The 8,953-nt window shown below is 44.9% G+C and overlaps 1 long non-coding RNA gene across 1 annotated transcript; it reads left to right on the forward strand.

The window, feature by feature from the left end:
• The first annotated feature begins 1,100 nt into the window (after nucleotides 1-1,100).
• LOC134485773 (uncharacterized) lies at nucleotides 1,101-5,059 on the forward strand. Its single transcript, XR_010064023.1, has 2 exons — nucleotides 1,101-1,178; nucleotides 4,019-5,059. It is a non-coding gene; the product is annotated as an uncharacterized LOC134485773 (long non-coding RNA).
• Nucleotides 5,060-8,953: the final 3,894 nt, after the last annotated feature.

Raw genomic sequence — 8,953 nt, forward strand, 5'->3', positions numbered from 1 at the left:
TGTCTGAGATAGGCTCTCACTGTGTAGTCCTGGCTGGTCTAGAACTGACTATGTAGACCAGGTTGGTGGTAAAGTCACAGAGATCTGCCAGTTCCTGCCTGGTGAGTGCATGCTGGTGTGCCAGGTACGCCATGTGGTACCATGCCCAGGCCCGGGTCCTTGATTAACATGTTTTTTTAAAATCCTAGTTTTGTTTTAAAGATTTTTATTTGGTTTGTTTTGTGTCTCGCTTGCTGTCCAACTGGGAATCTTTGTATTATTACAGTATTATATAGGTCCTGTGTGCAGCGCTTGCCTATTTCCCTGGACTATTAACAGAATTTTATTATGAACTCACCTAACTTTAATAAAAGTCCAATTACATTTGAAGGTACCTGGTCTAAAATCCAACCACTCTTAGATTTGATATGCCCAGAGGATTCATTAACCTTAGCTGTGAGGCAGGAGCTTTGGGTGGGGCAGGACTGACACTCTTGGCTACTGTGGATGCTGGGTGATACAAAGTTAAGGTCCAAGCAGCAAATGCTGGCCTTTTCCTTTGGCAAGGTAGCCTGGTATTTCTGCTGAAAGGGCAAAAAGAAGCTGGCAGAGCTTTCGGGTTCCCGGGGAGCCACTGAATTATAAGACCAGGATGTTAAGAGAAACAGTCTCACTGCCAAAGTCTGGGAGCCCCCAGGTCCTCATTAACTGGGCCCCGCAGCTGAGCAGTGATCCACAGACATTGGAGAGTGGCCACAAACGGCAATCAGATCAATCCCGTTTCAAAGGAGTAAATCCTTGTAGAATTGGGCTCTTTGGAAGAGAGCAGGCAGAACTGTGAGGTGGGAAGTGTGTTGTTTAACACAGGTTGTGATGCCTAACAGATGGTTGAGACTAAATATCTCCAATCTAAGTCCCAAAAAACGACTATACTTCAGGGAACCTGACTGTGAGGGACAGAGTTCACCTGTGCTGAAGTGTAATGTTGCTTTCCCTCCCATTTAGTGGGTCCTCTCCTGCTTAGTGGATCCCTTACTCCAGGAGCAACTACTTTATTGTTGGTATGTTGGGCACTGCACGGAATGCTTTATTGTTAGCACATCACATTAACGTGACAACATGCTATGCAATTCTATGGGGTGGTCAGGGGCATGAGCCTTTTCAGAAACAGAGATGAAGCCACAAGTTCCTACAGAAAGGTAACCACAGATCCCATGGGCTCAACTCTGCTTTCTCTCACTCACTGCAGCCTGCAAGAGCAGGGCTGGAGGCAACTGAGTAATTTTGTGAGTGGGGAGAGGATGAGAGATGAGGCAGAGGGCTCATCACCAACAAGTGTGGATCATCCAATGGCAAGTACTCTCTGGGACCAGAGAAGGTCATGTTTTCTTCTGAGTAAATAGGAAGCCATGAGAAGGGGCTCAGCAGAGAAATGTATCTTAGAGGAGGATGGAGGAGTTTCAAGAAAACAGCCAGGTGGTAGTTAAATAGTCCAAATGGGAGACGATGACTTACAATGTCAATAATGAGATGTGTGTGAATCACAAGCGCTACAGATAGTCCCGGGCAATCAGATACATAGTAACTCGGTCTAAGGCATCTAAGTAGCAAGAGGCTGGCTGGAGTTTAGACAAAGCTTATTTTAGTTTGCTCTTTGTTGCTGTTATAAAACTGTGACCAAAAGCAACGTAGGGAAACAAAGATTTGTTGCAGCATACCGTAGGTCACCATCCATTATGAAGGAAAGTCATGGCAGAAACTCAAGGCAGGAACCTAGAGGCAGGAATTGGAGCAGAGGCCATGGAGGAACGCTGTTTACTGGCTCGGTCACCACTGCCTACAGTACACTGGGCCCTCCCACATGAACCAGTAACTAAGGAAAAGTCCCCAACAAATTTTCCTGCGGACTAATGTAATAGAGGTAGCTTCCCAATTGAAGCTTCTTCTTCTAAGAGGACAAAAACCATCACAAATACATGAAAACTAATTTTGTGATCTTCACGCTAACTCTAGTGATCTGTAGTCACTGGTAATGAGAAGCATTCCCAATATCTAAACCTGAAGGTAAAATTGTAAGAGATATCACTGTGTAAAACTCTGAACAGAAATGGTGTGTGTGTGTGTGTGTGTGTGTGTGAGAGAGAGAGAGAGAGAGAGAGAGAGAGAGAGAGAGAGAGAAATATAAATGTACCATCTTTTCTCTCCAAAATTAAAAGTTCGCAGAGATTTTTTAGGACACAGAGAAAGCAGTGAGCATTCCCATGCAAACCTCTTGGTCCTCTCTGAGGACTGACTAATGGACTAACATGAGCTGATGGCCTAACACAGGTGCCATGGGTGAAGAGAAAGGCCCCAGCCACATTAGCCAAGAGCTAGTGAGGAGGCTGCACACTGAGGCCACATTTACACAAGGAAAGCCAAGTAGAAGATTTGAGCAATTACCCCAGTAACTACAGGCTGGGGACCCAGCCAACTTGGGCAACTCGGATACAAACATGTGTGCTGGCTGCTTCCCTCGCCAGAATTACTTGATAATCACCCAACTGTCTGTTTTGCTTAGATAAAGAGAACAAGAAACAGGTCTCTGTTTGAGGCAGCAACCTCCCATGGGCCTCAGTGATGTGGGCTGAGGTGATGCAGGGGTAGGTTGTCCCCAGCAGCCCACCTCCAGCTGCACAGAGGTATTAACCACAAGAAAGACAGTGGGTAGGTTCTGGGGACACTTATATGAAGGGCACTTCCCACATTTCAAAATTAAACTTGAGACAAACTAAAGAGGGGAAGCCTAAATGTGTTGTCCAGACATGGTCTTTGAGAGAATAAGGCATGCACAAGCAGCACTCGACCTGTGTGGGGCAGGGCTGGTGTGCGAGCTGGGTTTGAACAGTCGGTAAGGATATCCAGGAAAGGACAAACAGGGCAAAGAGAGTAGCCTAGGGTAGGGGGACCTCTTCTTCCTCCACTGTAAGTACTAGTTTAACAAGAAATCAGAGAATCCAGTACCTATTAAGCACCAGGCACACTTCGAAGTCTTTCTACACACCCTCTTGCTACATCCTGGCACATATGGGAAGGAGTATTCCTGTCATTTTTCCATTTGGATGTATAAGAACCACGAGGCAGTTTCGGGTGTGCGGCCCAGTGGTTAGACATTTGTCTAGCATACATGAGGTCTTGGTTTCCATTCCTAGCATTATAAAGACAGGGAAAGGAGAGTGGGGAGGGAAAGAGACAAGAGGAGAGAGAAAAGGGGAGGTGGGGGAGGAGGGAAGGACACACTCAGAGTGAGAGACAGAGAGACAGAGAGAGACAGAAAAAGACAGAGAGGAATCTAAGGCATGTAACAGTTTACTAACTTCCCCATAGCGACAGTTTTGGGCTGTGGCAGAGCCAGGGCTTAACCTACTGATATCAGCATCTGAGCGTCTGCCACTCTCCTGGTCTGGGTTAGTCTCTAACAGAACCTCAACGAACAGCAAGACCTGGTACTTCACTAAGGCCAGAGTTGAGCTCCGAAGTCCAGCCCTAGCAGGACAAAGTCTATGACAGAGCTTTGGTACTGTGGGCTTCCATGACCTCTCACTCAGGCCAGTGCCAAGATATGTGGAAGAGGCCATGGAGCTAGCTGTGCCCTCTGGGACACATGCCCTCCACCATTGTTCACGTACAGAGCTGTTTCTTGAAAGATGAATGATGAACTGGAAGGGCTGCCCATACTCAGTCTCTCTTGGGGGAGCTTCAACCAAAGACAAAACGTGTGGTTCAGAACCATACTGGCAACAGGGCAGACCCTTTCTAGTGTGTCTGAAAGAAAGAAATGAGCTAAGAACAAGCCGTGGTTCTCTAGAGACTTTACCCTGGTTCCCGGAAGTAAATATTTTGAAATTGAATTTGTAACGATGTTTCCATTTTTTTTCTTAAAATATGGCATCACAACTCCTTTGGGCATAAGGATTTTTTTTTTTTTTTGCAAACATTCAAAACACCCCAGTAAACAGATTAAGACTTGTTTGTTTGTTTTTTTTAACCCAAATCACAGAGGGCGGCAACACTTCCAATTGACTGAAAAGTCTCTAAATTGGAGAAGCGAGTGCGTGGACAGTGAATCCATACTTTAAATTTGAACTGAGGCTGGAACAAGAGAAGGCCAAGCGTGAAGCGCTCGTTGGCAGCTCATGGTCCACTGTGGGCTTAGAGACATGAAGACTAGAGCGAGCTTCGGCAGGACCTAGTGGATGCTCCGCAGTTCGTCACTGGCCTCTCCTACCACAAGCTCCACTCTCAAACTAAGGAATCAAATTTTTAAAGTCTTTTCTATTCGCTCTCTTACCGTAGCTTCATAGACGCTATTTTGAAAAACAGCATCAAGGGAGGCTGAGTCCTCGATAACCCAGGCGTCTCACACACCTTCGAAAGGTAGAGAAAGATACCACAACCTGCGACATACAGCGTGCGAGATACTTGCGGAAAGAAGGGGAAGTATGGCGTGAGAATCTAAGCTCAAGCAACACCGTGCTGTCCCAGGATGTCCAAGCACCGGGCAGTGTGTGGGTTGCTTTCCCAGAATCCCCTACCAAGTGCTCACCTGGTCTGAGGGAAGGACCCGCCCCTTCCGTTCTCTGTTTCTGAACAGCCTTTCTTCTTCCTCGAATGCTTCTGCCCCTCACATGCACACGGAGAGAGACGGTCCTTCTCTCCGTTCTGCTCAGCGACCCTAACTCCCACGTTCAGTTCTATTGTTGGAGGGTGAGATCACAATTTAGAAAGAGGAACCTCACAGCCTGCAGTCTGCCTTTCTGGGAATTTCTTATGAAATACAAACCACTAACAATGCATGAATACATCTTCCTAAGAGGGCTGTACACCTAAGAAAACAATCTGCATAATTCTTGCATATAAAACCAAAATGTTAATAATCATGTTAATCAAAATGGTCTACATTTCCATTCCCTCATTAATTCAACAGAAAAGCATCAGAAAGATGTGGAAGCCAAGGAAGGGCTGAGGTGCAACCAGCAAAACTCACAGAATCAGGTAGCGTAGGGGGCAGCAGGTAAATGAAAATCTGATTTCAAGTGAATGACTGCTCTGTGAGTCCATTCTAACCATGCATGAAGAATAACTGAGGTTTGGTGGGGGAGGGGGGCATAGAAGAGAATGGTGTGTTTAATTTTATCACCTTTGCAAGAAGCTAGTTCTCTTAAGTGCAAGTGAATAGTTCACGCTGAGTAAAGCCCATAAAATAGTTAAGAAAGTCATTTGACTGGCAGGCAAGGTCGCAGACGCAGTTGATGCATTTTAAGTCTTAAAGCTCTACTTGAACACCACACCACTTCTAAATGTGATGAATGCTGTCCCCCAGAGGCTCCCGTGTTTGCACATTTGGTTCTCAGTCCGTGGAGTCCCAAGTCTATAAACTTCAGAGGGGCAACCTAATGGAGAAAATGCAACATTGGAGCGTGGGGTGGGGGGATCTGGGGTTTTATGTCCTAGCCCTACTTCCTGCTTGCTCTTTACTTCCTGCATGGAGGACATCATGGGATCAGCTAACTTCCTGCTCCTGCTGCTATGCTTTCCCTGTCCCGTCCTCTTTCCTCCCCACCAGGATAGACTCTATCCCTCTCAAGCTGTCAGTGAAAACAAACCCTTTCTCCCTAAAGTTGTTTTTGTTGTGGGTATTTTTAACACAGGAATCGAGGGGTAACTAATTCACTAAGGAAACATAGTGGTTACATTTTATCCATAAGAGTGTAGGTGTATCAAACCCTAGTCACAAGATGGCCTTGGTTAAACTCTGAGTTACAAAACAAAATGAAGAGTCAAGAGCTTGATTTGTGGGAAGGTGGGGATTGGACAGAGCCTGAAGGGAGGTGGAAGACAGGTTCTAGGTGTGAGTAGCCGGCACCCCCTCTTCACGTGTGAGGACATTGTCTAAAAGCAAATTAATTAGTGAAAAGTTAGGCAAAAAGATGCCTACTACAACTGCTATTGAAAGTAGAGTAAACTGACAGCACCTGCCTAGAATGCACAAGGCCCTTAATTTGATCCTGGGCATAGAAAACGCAAAGATAAAACAGAGAGTAAAGGCAGAGAGTTAAAAGGTGGCACCCGGGGAGTAGAACTGCTTAATTCACAAGCTGCTTGTGGTTTCTCCAACCCACAGGGGTGCAGAGTCTTCAATCTCCATGCTTGTATATAATATAGCAGCGAGGCCAATGACCGATCTTGTGTTAACAAATGCATAGGAAGCATTCAGGGTGAGTTTCCAGGACTCAGTGTCAGATCACACTCACATCAGAATGTGAGAGGCTGTTAGCGTCTCTACACGTACTGTGCTGCAAGTCTCAGAACACTGGGGATGCCACAACAAAATACGGGGTGACTTAGAAGCACCACGATGGCATTCACAGTTTGAGAGGCTGGGATGTTCAAGACCAAAACTCTAGCCCATTCAGGGTCTACCTGGGGCCCACTCTTCGTAGTTGGGCCCTAGTACACATCCTCCTCTTGCAATGGCTTCCAAACATGCACCCCAAGGGCCTATTTTTTGAGACAATGTTCCCTTGTGTAGCTCTGGCTGACTTGGAACTCACTCTTTAGACCAGGCTGGCCACAAACTTGGAGAACACCTCCACCCCCACCTCTGCCTCCTAAGTACTAGGATAAAAAGACGTGTACTAACATGCTCCATATCTTTTTAAATCAGCATATATATGGTGGGATGGGGAAAATACCATTAATATATTTTACAATGCAACATAAATTTTAAGTATTAATTGTATGTAAAATTCTTTTTAAATATTTTGATACTGTAGATGGTTTTAGTATATAAATTTGGGAAAGATAACAGACCAGAACCTTTTATATCTATTAAAATATTATAGATGAATATTTTACTTAAAAGACATTTATACACATTCCTTTAGTAATTTGTCTCTAGATTGTGGGTAATTTAATCTTGCTACTACAATTCAGACTTATTGGGGCATAAGTCAATCCAATTGTGACACTTAGGTGGTCTGTGTAAATGCAGGAACTTAGATGCTGTTTTAATTGGTGCTGCCCTCAGTCTTGGTCAGAGAAGCTCCTTCATAACCAGCCCAAGTGCTACAAAAAGTCACTATGAAATGATCATCCCTAAATGAAACATTTGTGTCAACTGCCCCCTGGGCCAGTTAGGAAACATCTAGGAAGGAGGTGCAGAGACTGAAGGAGGTGGAGGGTGGGGAGGAAGGCTGTGGGATGCCATCTTCTGACATTGAGTGGCTAATGCACCCATGAAGTCAGTGCAGTTACAGTCGCTTGCACAAGATCAAGCCAACGTGAACAGTCACCATTCCATCAGGCAGTCCCAACTGGACTTAAGGCTCATGAATAAGAAGAGGGGACATTAAAGGGGGAGGGGACTGCTTGGTGGGGGGTATCTTGGGAGGAGTGGAAAGGGAAAGTTGAAGACGGGTATGATCAAGACACATTATTTACACATAATTATCAAGTGAAGGTACTCTATAAAGTAATTTTAAAAAGGCATTCTATAAAAAGGAAAAACCATGTTATAAAATAGGACTTACTGTGTGTGAACATAGTACATTTTTTTACACGTTATCCAGTGTCCCTAAACTTTGCTATTGGTTTTAGTGTGTGAGTGCATGTGTGTGTGCCTGTGCATGTGTGTGGGCACGTGTGTAGGCAAGGACAGGGTGCCTTCTACTGTTCTTCCACCTTAGGGTTTTTTTTATATTAATTCTGATTTTTGTTTTTAAGAAGATTTATTTTATGTATATTGAGTACACTGTCACTGTCTTCAGACACACCAGAAGGTACCGGATCCCATTACAGATGGTTGAGAGCCACCACAAGGTTGCTGGGAATTGAACTCAGGGGCTTTTGGAAGAACAGCCAGTGCTCTAGACTGCTGAGCTATCTCTCCAGCCCCCACCTTAGTTTGAGACAATGTCTCTTACTGAACCTGATAGTTGCTGTCTGAGCTGAGTGGAAGGCCAGCAGGCTTCCAGGAGCCATATGCTTTTGCCCCTCCCAGTGCTGGAGTTATGGACTTATGCAGCCATGTCCAGCATTTACATGGTAGATAGGGATTTGAACTCAGATCTTCTTGCTTCAACAGCAACCACGCTTACCCCCTGAACCATTCCAGCTCTTTAGCCGCCGGCGACTTTGAAATTCTGCTTCCCAGTCTTCATCACTGGAGTGACAGGGTAACAGGCATGTGCTGCCGTCCCTGGGTTTTGAACCCAGGACTTCATGCAAAGTGGACAACTCTACCAACTGAACTCGATCTCAGTTCCTGTGCCTATGCTTCCTTTAGACTCAGATTCAGATCCATTTTTCTGAAACTTTAGTTGTATAATTTCCCTTTCTTTACCTCTCGCAGTGGGCACTGTGGAGAACATTTTCTTTGCTAATATACATCCAGGAGAGTATTGCCACCTAAAAGACCCCAAACAACACAGAAGTGCGTCTTTCCCAACTGGTAAGGCCCTCGATGCCATAGCAAAATGTCTCAAGACCCCCATCTAATCTCATAATTCTACTCCAGTAATTATATACACCGTGTGCCAAGAAATGCCACAGCTATCAGCTTTCAATGCCTATAACAATTTTTTTAAAGTATGAACTATGATTCTACCTTACAGTGTTTATTACAGGATACTCAACTACATGTGCTTATAATTTATAATGATATGGGATTTTAAGAATGGCATTTGTGAAATGTAAGATTACTATTGTTAATGGCAACTCCTTCTACTAACAAGGCTTAAGAGCCCTGAGTTGGGCTTCCCTTGATTTGCAAGGCAAAAGTTCTTCGACCCTCCCAGCTTTGCGGTTTTAAGGGTATTAAAATGCTTTAACCGCACTGGTGTTGTATGTCTCTACCAGCAGGGTTTGAGATCTTTCTAGAACCCTTGTTTGCTCTACCTACTGGTAAAATGAATATCTTAACTCTTCTCTGCTC

The sequence above is a fragment of the Rattus norvegicus genome, chromosome 2, assembly GCF_036323735.1.
Source record: "Rattus norvegicus strain BN/NHsdMcwi chromosome 2, GRCr8, whole genome shotgun sequence".
Taxonomy (NCBI): Eukaryota; Metazoa; Chordata; class Mammalia; order Rodentia; family Muridae; genus Rattus; species Rattus norvegicus.